Source organism: Anomaloglossus baeobatrachus, chromosome 2 (genome assembly GCF_048569485.1).
Source record: "Anomaloglossus baeobatrachus isolate aAnoBae1 chromosome 2, aAnoBae1.hap1, whole genome shotgun sequence".
NCBI classification, from domain to species: Eukaryota; Metazoa; Chordata; class Amphibia; order Anura; family Aromobatidae; genus Anomaloglossus; species Anomaloglossus baeobatrachus.
Genome location: NC_134354.1, coordinates 296,639,518 through 296,652,701, shown reverse-complemented (window position 1 = coordinate 296,652,701; position 13,184 = coordinate 296,639,518). Strand labels below are relative to the sequence as shown.

The 13,184-nt window shown below is 44.7% G+C and overlaps 1 protein-coding gene across 1 annotated transcript in view; it reads left to right on the top strand.

The window, feature by feature from the left end:
- Nucleotides 1-13,184, top strand: part of ACACA (acetyl-CoA carboxylase alpha) — a 776,656-nt gene that overhangs the window by 236,050 nt on the left and 527,422 nt on the right. The window lies entirely within an intron of this gene.

Genomic DNA, 13,184 nt, shown 5'->3' with positions numbered 1-13,184 from the left:
GAAGTGTCCTGCGCTGGGTTTAGAGCAATATTGAGATCCCCCCCTAGTATGAGTGTCCCCTCCACGAAGTCCTCCATTGACTCCAGAAATCCCGCCAGGGTGTCAATCTGCCCTATATTGGGAAGGTATATGGATACCAGAGTGTAAATATGCCTGGCGATCCTGCCCTTCACCATTAATAGTCTGCCCATGTCATCACTGCGAGAGTCCATGAACTCCCAGGGAATTGCGCGAGCGATGAGGATGCTAGTTCCTCGGGACTTCGGGTCTGGTGAGAAGCTATGGTATGCCTCAGGGAACCAGCGTGATGTTAGTTTGAATGGTTTATGTTTGCATAAATGCGTTTCCTGCAGAAAGGCAACTTGGACCCCATTTTTTTTTAACGAGTTTGCCAGGATAGACCTCTTACCCGGGCTATGTAGTCCTTTTACATTTAGTGTCCCATATTTCACTTCCGAGACCCCTGATCTGTGCATAGTTATGTCAAGAGCTGTGGTGTACCCCCTACGGGAGAGGACGGGATATGAGAGAGTGGGATAGGGGATGGAAGGGAAGAGGGGGTCAGAAAAGTCAGGAAGGAGAGAGAAGGGTTCAGACCCTACAGAGAGAAAAAACGCAGAAGAAAGAAAGAAACCAAGAAGGAGAAAAGGATAATGAGTTAGAGAAAGAGTACGTTAAGAGTTAGACAAAATATAATTATAGACCGTACCGGCTGGCCTAAAAGAACGACCAGTACAATTATACACTCTAAAACTATACAGTCTCACTGAAACTTTCGGAGACCTGGTGCCCTCCTAACGGGAGAACCACCCTTGGGGTGCGTGGAAGACCAAGGGCAGAAGCTGAACAGGCTCTAGGCAAAAATGACATTGCTATTTTAAACTACAAACCCACATCTCACCCCCCCATACTGGGACAGGGCGGTGAGAGGCACAGAACTTAGATGACTACCAAAATTTCCAGACTATCCTCAAAACTTAACAATTCAAGGGTCCTTATAACCCACATGGAGAGGAGGGGGGGAGAGAGAAGGGGGGGGGGAAGAAGAAAAAAAAAAAAAAAGAGCGAAAAGCATGAATACTTCAGGACATTTCGCAAGACCTTAATACAATATTATGATGACCACACCAGGCCTAAAAATATGGCCTATCTCCCGCTCCTCCCACCATGAGACAAAAAACCATGATCAAACCCGAGTCATCAATCTGGCTCCTCCTGGGAACAATAACCGATCGGCACGAAGTCCCTGGAACTTTTCTGATATCTCGCAGGCAGACGTCTACTTCCTCTTTTTCTTTGGGGTAACCCGGCAGGTCTGTCCATCAGTAGCCAGTTAGGAATTTCCACCGCAGGCGTATCAAGAAATTGGAAGAGACTTTCCACTTCCTCCGGACGCTTCAGCAGGAATTGGTCCCCTTTGTGGCGAACTATTAGGTGAAATGGATGTCCCCATCTGTAGGATGCTCCTTTATCTTTGATCTTTTGCAAAATTGGCATAAGTTGGCGTCTCATGTACAGGGTTCTGGATGATATGTCAGGAAAGAGCTTGACTTCAGACCCTTCATATGAGACAGTTCCATAGGTCCATGCATTTCTCAGTATGGCTTCTTTATCGGTGTAGTAATGTAGTCTGCACAGAACATCTCTTGGTTGGGCAGTATCCCCCGGGCCTTGGCGGAACACTCTGTGGACCCTATCAATCACATAGGTGGTATCCTCAGCAGCCCCCATCACCTTGTTGAATATTAGAGTTACAGACTTGAGCAGGGCATTGGCTGTTATCACTTCTGGAATGCCTTTCAATCGGATATTATTTCGCCTTCCCCTATTCTCTTGATCATCTAATAGAATGGCGACATTTTGCAGGTGTGTTCTGGAATTGGAGAGATCTTGCTCCAGTGTGTTAACTCTTTCAAATAATGTAAATACGTCTTTTTCCACTGCTGTTGTGCGTGTATCCAGAGCGTCAATGTCCCCTTTCACAATAGACAGGGCCCTTTCATGTGCCGCCTCCATTTTGGTCACTAGTATGTCTAGATCATTTTTGGTAGGGAGAGCTGACAGTAATTGCAATATGCTATCTGTTTCTGCAGAGAGACAGCCAGGGTTAACTATAGGTGTGATTTGGCCTCCAGTTTGCTTCCCCTGATTGTTTGGGGATGAGTTTTCCTGGGAACCTGATATCCCTTGAGAGTTCATGCTGTCTGTGCTTACAGGGTTAATTCCCTCAGCACCCACGCTCCTGTTCTCTGCATCAGCCTGACCTCCTGATCTTTGCTGTGAGGTTGGAATTCCCCCTCCTCCCTCCTCCTGTATATGTCTCACAGCGGGCTCTCCTCCTGTATTCCCCTGCACCGCTGGTGTCTGGAAAACACGTGGAGAGCTTGATCCTGTCAGCGCTGCACTGACACCGCTCTGTACCTCTGTGATGTGAGTCTCCCCTGCCGCTTCCACACCATGTCCTCTGCTAATTCCTCCTGCTGCAAGCGTCTGCCTCGTGGTCGAAGGTGCCATGACAGGAGCAGGCCTGGGACCCGGGGACAGCTTCCCACTTCTGAAAAAGTGATCCACCGCTGTGCTGCCGCTCCTCAGCGCTGGTGGTCTGCTTGGTTTGTCTGTGCCTTTCTTTCCAGGCATGTTTGGAGGTGCCTGATGGGTTGTAATTTGTAATCTGCCGCCTCAGCCTGCGGAGCTCTTAGAGAAAGCGTCCGCCTGCCATCAAGCTCAAGCCACGCCCCCCTACCTTAGGTTATTTTATGGCCATGTTGTATATAGCGTCCTATATACGTTATGAGCCCCATATAGCCTTCTATTTACACTACAAGCCTGCACATAGCCTCCTATAACTAGTATGCGCCCTCATATAGCCACACAGATATCGATCTATCTATCTATCTATCTATCTATCTATCTATCTATGTGTCCACCCATATCCTGTCCACCGCCATTAACTTGAGAACGGCGGCAGCTATAGGAATAGAAGTGGTGTCTAGGTATAGTAAAGTAGCCATACGCTACGCAGTGAAACCACCTATAGCACTACCTGGTAAAAACAACGGAGTTAGCATTTTTATCTCGAAAATGGAACGAGATACAGGAAAAAACGTGAATTACAAACTTGTAGGGCATCATCAATTCAATACGAATCGACACCTTGCGTAGAGAAATGCTATGATTAGAACGTGTAAAACTCACAAGGCTGCGGACGTGAAGCGATACCCCATGTAGACCTTCCTAGAAGTCATTGGGTATGGTGGCTGCGTGGAGTGGCCTCCACGCTCACCTGACTTGACCCCATTGGACTTCTTTCTGTGAGGTTACATCAAACAGCAGGTGTATGCGACCCCTCCACCAACATTGCAGGACCTACGACGGCGTACCACAGATGCTTGTGCAAAGATGTCACCTACCATATTGCACAACGTGCAGCAAGATACAGTATGCTGTCCAGAGTCTAGATGTACATTGCAGCTGATGATGGCTACTTTGAGCATCAAAGTTAAATGAGCGCCATATGCGTGACCAGCATTCAATGTGTTCGGGGGGGGGGGGTCATGGGTTTCATATCATAGCATTTCTGTATGCAAGGTGTCAATTCGTATTGAATTGATGATGCCCTACAATTTTGTAATTCACTTTTTTTTCTCTATCTCGTTCCGTTTTCGAGATAAAAATGCCAACTCCGTTGTTTTTCACCAGGTGGCGCTATAGGGGGTTTCATTACGTAGCGCATGGCTACTTTACTATACCTAGACACCACTTCTATTCCTATAGCTGCCGCCGTTCTCAAGTTAATGGCGGTGGACAGGCTATGGGTGGACACACTGTGTGTGTGTGTGTGTGTGTGTGTGTGTGTGTGTGTGTATACAGTGGCAGCAGACGGGACGGTGGGAACAACACAGTGCAGCCCGCAGTCCACTGTTTTTCAATTCTTCAGCTGTCTCGGTCTGCGGGCCAGACTGGTACAGCCAGAGGGCTGGATGTGACCTTCAGGCCACACTTTGCCCCCAGCCCTGCTCTAGGTCATTTACCACTGTACTGGCTCGATTATATGGGCTGCTGGGAGAACTACAAGAACCTCAAATATTCAGAACGCTTCAATACTTTACAGGATACAATGTATAGGCTGCAGGGAGGAGCTACCAGGAGCACATGTAGTCTACGTTCAACTGAATTTATCACGCAGTGGCTGTAACGAGGCAGAGGAGAGCGTGCAGAAAATAATAATTCATTTTTAAAACCTTTGGTGGCCGTCTATGGGTTGGCAAAGTGGCGGCCAGCTGGCCTCAATCTTGCTGCTGAACTCTTTTGGAGCAAATTCCAAAACAAAAAATGTATTCTAGAGAAGATGGATTTTTGTTAATATCCTCTTGAGTAAAGTCACCAGTCTTTACACTGCAGCTCTAAATTCTAGCTTAGGTTCGGCGCAGTGTTTTTTGTGTCAGCGTGCTAGCGTTGTGTATGTGAAGGGGTTGTCTGTCTGTCAATCAGTAAGCCAGCCCCCTTCTCTGTCATGGCCAATGCATGAACAATTGTTAATGTGTCACATCTCCGAATCCCTTTAGTACATACTCATCGATTTTAGGTATAGCAATTGGCATTTATAGATTAGCTTTTAGACTTGGTATAGGGGAGTTACAATAAATATATCAATATATTATGTCTCCTAACGCTGAATACGAGACTGGACCTCTGAGAATATAATCATCTTGCTTATGATGAAGGCTGTGATCTTGGCCTTGAATCTCATATGTTTTAATTTGTGAGAGGGGCGAGTGCTCGGTTAGCTAGTGTGATTCTAAGTAACGCTTGCCTTAAGAATCTCATTATTCGAACACAGAACTGTATTTCCTCTGAGAATTCTGGAGTAGCTTTGAGCTGGGCCTGTTCATTTCTCAAGCAATCATAGCTGCGTGATGGAGAGAGAAAATGGCAGCTGTTCCTAGCTCAGGCCTTCAATTTTCTTCAGTGTCCAGCCATTCAAGTGTGTAATTACACAGGGATGACGGGAAAACGTCAGGCCTTGTAAGGGAACTGCTTGCAGGCTTGTGCTTGCAGACTGTGAGAATGAGGACAAGAAAAATTCAATTAATGTGCCTGTATTTTGTGTGCTTGGTATATAATTATTAATGTATGCTGTACACCACTATAGAAAGGTCTAGCGTGTATTGTAATTTAATCCTTTCCACCCTCATACACTTTTGGCGCTGATTGAAAATATATTCTTCTGGATGGAATGGGCTGAAATTAAACGAGGTGTTTTGTATAGCTTTCTTTTTGCATTTTTGACATTTAGGAGTATTGGTAGACATTGTAGGGGGCTACTACAAAAATTTATGAGGCAAAGCTTCATTGCTCAGACTACTGCTAATGTTATTGAGATGATTAGCTTATTAATAGATATTTGTAACAACCAATCAGTGTGGTCAAATCTATCTCTTCACACTCCAATCTGGCTCTTTTGGATATAATGGTCTTTTTTTGTTCCCTGCAAGGTTTCCATGCTTTCCTAGAACACGTTTTACTTTACACCCTTAGGGTAAAGTAATTAATCAATCTGCCTATTTGTATTCTATGAAACTTAAAAAGCTTATCCAATACTCTGTCAATCTCTTATCAATTGCTATATTTCACCATATAAAGTAAAAACATCTCATACTTGCCTCCAGTGCCATTCCTGTGATTTCTACTGCTGGTCTCCTGGGGCTTGCATGACATTGTTATGCCACGTGAGCCCTGCAGCGAATAGGCGTCCGCTTCACTCTCCCTTCCTTCAGACATACCTGACATCTAAAAAAAGTTAGCAGCTCTCACTTTTTATAGGTGCCGGTATCCTCCAAAGTAAGGGAGAGGGAAGCAGGCTCGGATGGCTGCAGGCCTCACGTAGTATTACAATGTCATGCAAGCCCTGGGAGACCTGGCACAAAATTGGCAGGAACAACGGCAGCCCCAGGGGTTAGTATAACCTAATGTTATTAAATTATTAGCCTATGACTACACCATGTGCAGAATTATTAGGAAAATTAGTATTTTGATCACATGATACTTTTTATACATGTTGTCCTACTCCAAGCTGTATAGACTTGAGAGACAACTACCAATTAAGTAAATCAGGTGATGTGCATCTCTAATGAGGAGGGGTGTGGTGTAATGACATCAACATCCTATATAAGGTGTGCCTAATTATTAGGCAACTTCCTTTCCTTTGGCAAAATGGGTCAGAAGAGAGATTTGACGGGCTCTGAAAAGTCCAAAATTGTGAGATATCTTGCAGAGGGATGCAGCAGTCTTGAAATTGCCAAACTTTTGAAGCGTGATCACAGAACAATCAAGCGTTTCATGGCAAATAGCCAACAGAGTCGCAAGAAGCGTGTTGGGCAAATAAGGCGCAAAATAACTGCCCATGAATTGAGGAAAATCAAGCGTGAAGCTCCCGAGATGCCATTTGCCACCAGTTTGGTCATGTTTCAGAGCTGCAACGTTACTGCAGTATCAAAAAGCACAAGGGGACATGGCCAAGGTAAAGGAGGCTGAAAAACGACAACTTTTGAACAAGAATCATAAGATAAAACGTCAAGACTGGGCCAAGAAATATCTTAAGACTGACTTTTCAAAGGTTTTATGGACTGATGAAATGAGAGTGACTCTTGATGGGCTAGATGGATGGGCCAGAGGCTGGATCAGTAAAGGGCAGAGAGCTCCACTCCAACTCAGACCCCAGCAAGGTAGAGGTGGGGTACTGGTATGGGCTGGTATCATCAAAGATGAACTTGTGGGACCTTTTCGGGTTGAGGATGTATTGAAGCTCAACTCCCAGACCTCCTGGCAGTTTCTGGAAGACAACTTTTTCAAGCAGTGGTACAGGGAGAAGTCGGTATCATTCAAGAAAAACATGATTTTCATGCAGGACAATGCTCCATCACATGCATCCAACTACTCCACAGCGTGGCTGGCCAGTAAATGTCTAAAAGATGAAAAAAAATTATGACATGACCCCCTTGTTCACCTGATCTGAACCCCATAGAGAACCTGTGTTCCCTTATAAAATGTACGATCTACAGGGAGGGAAAACAGTACACCTCTCGGAACAGTGTCTGGGAGGCTGTGGTCCCTGCTGAACGCAGTGTTGATCATAAACAGATCAAGCAACTGACAGAATCTATGGATGTTAGGCTGTTGAGTGTCATAAAGAAAGGGTGCTATATTGGTCACTATTTTTTGGGGTTTTGTTTTTGCATGTCAGAAATGTTTATTTCTAAGTTTTGTGCAGTTATATTGGTTTACCTAGTGAAAATAAACAAGTGAGATGGGTATATATTTGTTTTTTCTTAAGTTGCCTAATAATTCTGCACAGTAATAGTTATCCTCCTAAAATAGATAAAATCTAAAGCAACCCCACTCTAACTTCCAAAAATATTAAGCTTTGCTACTTGAGTCTTTTGGGTTGATTGAGAACATAGTTGTTGGTCAATGAAAAAATCCTCTAAAATACAACTTGCTTAATAATTCCGCACACGGTGTAGTTAGTTGTAACAACCAGTATGGTCAAGGGATAAAATTTTTATTTTTATTTTTATTTTTATTTTATACTAGGGATCATAGCAACTGAGAAAGGGTTGTCTACTTAGTGGATAACCCTTTTAATTTTATCTAACTGCATTTCACATTGATATTCCTCAGGCCCACATGATAGTCCTTTAAAGAAGCACTCCCATTCATTTTTTTGCTTTCTAAATCTGTGTAAATGGTAGTGTAGTGTAATGTACAGTAGGTGTCAATGTGTTGATATACTCACCTACCGCCATATTTTTTGGTGACAGCGTCTTTTTTATTTAAATGAAATACATATTTGCTATTTTATAGGTAAACATTATTTAGCCTGGATATTTGAGATGAAACCTTTCTCACACTTTTGACATGTACAAATAAAACAAATTACAAAATAATAAGAGCAAATTAAACCTATATATGCATGTATATTCTTACACTAGTCAACTGGCATATCGTATAACTTTTCATACAAAATGCATATTTGTGAGCAAATAGGTGTCCTAAGCAGAGATGTCCTAAACGTTAAAGTTTAAGATGTGGGAAGGCCATATATATAACTTAAGTATATGTCTAGTTACATACAGTGGGGTAAATAAGTATTTGATTTTGTAAGTTTGCCCACTGACAAAGACCTGAACAGTCTAATTTTAAAGGGAACCTGTCACCTAGAATATACGTTCTGACCTATCACGGGGACGTTGCTCCATGGTATCGCGCCCACAGGGGCGTGATACCACGAAAATATGCAGACGTCCATAGGGCAAGGCGCCACCCCTGTGACCACATTCCCTGCTATTTACATACGAAATTTAAAGGTAATAAAACGTTTTTTGTTACTTTCATATTATACAATTTTACAGCACAGGGATGGGTAGGGAGGTGTAATTAGGGCACACATGCGTCTGCTAATAGGTCAGAACGCATATTCTACGTGACAGGTTCCCTTTAAGGGTAGGTTAATTTTAACAGTGAGAGATAGAATATCAAAAATAAAATCCAGAAACTCACATTGTCTAAATTATATAAATGTATGTGCATTTTGCAGAGAGAAATAAGTATTTGATCCCCTACCAACCATTGAGTTCTGGCTCTTACAGACCAGTTAGACTACTCATCTTTTTACCTACATTAAAGACAGCGGTTTTAAATTGTCACTTGTATTAAAGACTCCTGTCCACACACTCAATTAATCAGCCAGACTCGACAACATGGGTAAAACCAAAGAGCTTTCTAAGGATGTCAGGAACAAGATCATAGACCTGAACAAGGCTGGAATGGGCTTCAAAACCATAAATAAGATGCTGGGTGAGAAGGAGACAACTGTTGGTTCAATAGTAATAAAATGGAAAAAATACAAAATGACTGTCATTCGACATTTATGTGGGGCTCCATGCAAAATCTCACCTTGTGGGGTATCCAGGATCATGAGGAAGGTGAGCAATCACCTAAAACTACACAGGGGCAACTTGTTAATGATCTCAAGGCAGCTGGGACCGCTGTCACCAAGAAAACCTTCAGTAACACATTATGCCATAATGGATTAAAATCCTGCAGTATCCGCAAAGTCCCACAGCTCAATAAGGCACATGTGCACGCCCATCTAGGGTATGCGAATGAACACTTGGATGATTCTGAGAGTGATTGGGAGAAGGTGCTGTGGTCAGATGAGACAAAAATTGAGCTGTTTGGCATTAACTGAAATCGCCGTGTTTGGAGAAAGAGAAATGCTGCCTATGACCCAAAGAACACCATGCCCACTGTCAAGCATGGATGGGGAAACTTTATTTTTTGGGGGTGTTCCTCTGCTAAGGGCACAAGACTACTTCATGGCATCAATGGGACAATAGATGGAGCCATGTACCATAAAATCGTGAGTGACAACCTCCTTCCCTCCACCAGGACATTAAAAATGGGTCATGGCTGGGTCTTCCAGCACGCCAATGACCTAAAACATACAGCCAAGGCATCAAAGGAGTAGCTCAAAAAGAAGCACATTAAGATCATGGAGTGACACTGGGCAATCTTACAAAATCAGCAAGGGATCAAATACTTCCCCCACTGTATGCTAAAAAAAAAAGACCTAGGTCCATCTAGTTCAACCTTCCTCCACCAATTATATATATTTGTTCACTAAATCATTTATAACCAACAATGTTGTGTGAACTGAGGAAATCATTCAGCCCACCCCCTTTTTTTTTTTTTTTAAAGCTGCTATAATGCATCTCCTACCTGCCTCCACCGGCTATGCGGAAGGACGGAGGTGGGCGGCATGTTACGTCCTGCTCATCTCCGCCCCTCTGCTTCTATTGGACACCTGCCATTTGACGTCGCTGTGACGCCGCACGACCCGCCCCCTTAGGAAGGAGGCAGGTCGCCGGCCAGAGCAACGTCGCAGGGCAGGTAAGTGCGTGTGAAGCTGCCGTAGCGATAATGTTCGCTACGGCAGCTATCACAAGATATCGCATGTGCGATGGGGGCAGGTACTATCGCGCTCGGCATCGCTATCATCGGCTTGCGATGTCACAGTGTGCAAAGTACCCCTTATTGTAAGGAAACCTTTCCTATTTAGCAGCAGAATCTCTTGTCTTCCACTCGAGTTCCTCCTGGTCCTTAGTATTGTCTTCAGAAGGAATAAGCCATGGTGCCAGTCCTTGACATAGTCTACATGCACCTATCTTTATAAAATCTCCAAAACTGAAGAAATCAAAAGTCTACTTTTAAGCTGAAAATGTTAAAAAAAAAAAAAAAAAAAAAAAGTAACTGCTTGTAAACCACATAGATTACATACCTTAGAAAGTGTACTGCTATACACTAACTATTTCCTGAAAGTGGACCATCAAATGGCAGCCATGTCTAGCTTAAGGGGGACCTGTCACCATAAAAAATGAAGTCCAATCTGCAGGCACCGTGTTATAGAGCAGGGGAAGGTGAGCGGATTTTTATATAGGTTAATGAGAAAAGATTCAGTATAACCTTTGTTTTAATCATTTAATCCTCTGCTTTCTCTGGGATTTTCGGTCCAGTGGGCGGGGCTATCAGTGACTGACAGCTGTCATTGTATAAGTGTGCATAGAGCAGTAACTCTCACTCCCTGATGAGACCGCCCATTGGACTGAAAATCCCAGAAAGAAGAGAGCTTTTTTTAATTTTAAAAACACCGATTATATTGAATCTTTTCCCATAAAACTATATCTCAGTCTGCTCAGCTTCCCCTGCTGTATAACATGATGCAGAGGATGTGGCAGTGAATGGAGGGCTGCAGGTGCTGGTTACTTTACATTACATATAGCCACTTTTCATTACTAGGGCAGAGGGTCACTTTAAAGAGGTTAACCGGTCTTCTAATAAAGGTCTGTAGTCGCTCAGTCAATGCATGCTGTTAAGATTCACCGGTATTTGCATCATATTTCCAACCACATTCTTACTAGACATGTCCATCCTCGCTCCATACAAGTGAATTGAGCCTGGGTGAGCAGTGATAGTTCTCCTCTTACCGGCAATACCAGTGAATCCTGACAGCATGCGCACTGCTCACTGTAAGGATTCAGAAGTCTTCATTTACAAAAAGTGACCGCACCTTTTAACAAAAGACCAGACAACCCCTTTAAGCAACTGCAAATGTGGCGCCCTGGACAAGCCAGGACATCACAGGTACTACACCAACACACCCCACACCCCGGTCAGGCACACCTAAGTCAAACAAAATCCTTGTTGCCTCCCTCCAGGGGCTGATGTCCACACCAGGGGGTGGGCCAGGCGGTTGGCCCCGCCCACCGAGGAGTTCACAGTCCTGGAGGCGGGAAAAGGAAGGAGTTGAGTTTTAGAGTTGGAAGTGAAAGGAAGTGAAGTGGTAGAGGAGCAGACAGAAAGTGGTCCGGGTGTGTGGCCCGGACGAAACAGCAAAGTTGGCAGACGGTGGTGACCGTCTGCAGGAGAGGCCTATTGGAGCTAGCCGTAAGGACCGTGGACGGTCGGTGGCCCGGCGATACCGGACCAGTACGCAAAGAGAAGCCAGCACCATCCGGCAGGGGCTTACGGACCCCGATAAGGCTAGGAGTCGCCGTGCAATTTGTCAAATCCGTTAGCGAAGGGAACCTCCAGGGTTTCCCAGCAGCCAAGTCCCGATAGAAGGCAACAGTCCAACCGTTAAAGGGAAACACAGTCACCGCCAAGGCTAAAGTTCCCAGGGCCAGAGCCTGCGGGCAAAAGGGGCTCTTTCAGCACATATCCAAGCTGGGGAGCGGGTTACCGGTGGGAACCCATTGTAACCGTACACACTACACAGGTGCAGGGAAAGGCAGTCACCATCAACCTGCCGGGAGGAGAAACACCGCAGCCGTCTGTGGGACCCGTCCATCCAACCGTTTGTTTTACCGGAGACTGTGTATTCGTTACTGGCTGAGTGAGTACCACCGTGCCGTGCGGCACAGCGCTGCCCCTGCGACCCTGCACCTAACCAGGCCCTGTAACCCGCCTGCCATCCATCCCTACCCCCTCACCGGGCCCCGGGACAACCAACCCCCCCTACCCACGGAGGGGAGAACTAACATCCAGGCTGCTCCCTGTCATTGCTCCCGGGATCCCCGTCCAGAGCAGCGGTGGTGTCACCAATCTCACCACAACCGTGGGTGGCGTCACGGACAATATCAAATCCCCACAATCAATTCCCCCCTTTCACTCACGGGAGAGGAACGCCGCTCGAGTCCCCGGGATCCGGCCCACCGCTAGAGCCACCACCGAGCAGCAGCAGCCGGACCCGAGCAGTGGGAGAGCGCAGCGTCCCCTCCTCCGCCCGCGACACATATGCTTGCAATTGTTTTATGAAATGGCAAAAACACTCTAAAGGCAGTCTGTCATCCCAAACTGACAGTGTAAAAACTAAGCAGATAGCCTTTGTAAGCAACATAGCCCCCAGTAAAAATCGTACTTTGCGTGTTCTAATTGCTACCTCCATCAGCAAAACTAGAGGTTTAATAAAATATGCTACTTGGGTTACTAGGTGCACCCTGAATGTGGTCCTGTAAATGACTGTAGAATGAAAACCTAACACATGGCATACGAATTATAGGTGAGAAAATAATTGCACACTCACATTACATATGGAATACCAAACAGACTTCACTCGCCCAACGTTTCTGACCTGAGTATCGGAGAAATTTTAGATATGCAGATGTTGGTTGAAAACATTGTAGCTATCTTATTCCTGCTCTTAACTGTCATAGATTGAAGGTAGACTGCCAGTGCCCCAATAGATCATATGAAAGCATGTATGTGTGAGGCATGTCATCTGCAAGAGCAGATTCGGCATTAAAAGGAAGAAAATGTAACCTTTTATTGACTTAAGGCTCAGATTGTTTGTAAATAGTAGTCATACAGAAGGTACGCACAGAAACATGGAACCCATCACCCCCTAAAATCAGCTATCTGTAAATGAGTTTCTGACTTGGCATTTATACCTTATTATGTTGCAAAGATCATTAAAGGGTCAGATATTTACCTATAGGATAGTTTGAGAGCTAACTTGCATATATGTTTGGTGTTCTTTGTCTATCAAGAATACAGGCACGGACTGTCCACATGATGTATATACATATAGAAGTATAGTGTAAACTTCCCCCTTAGCTCTATTTATA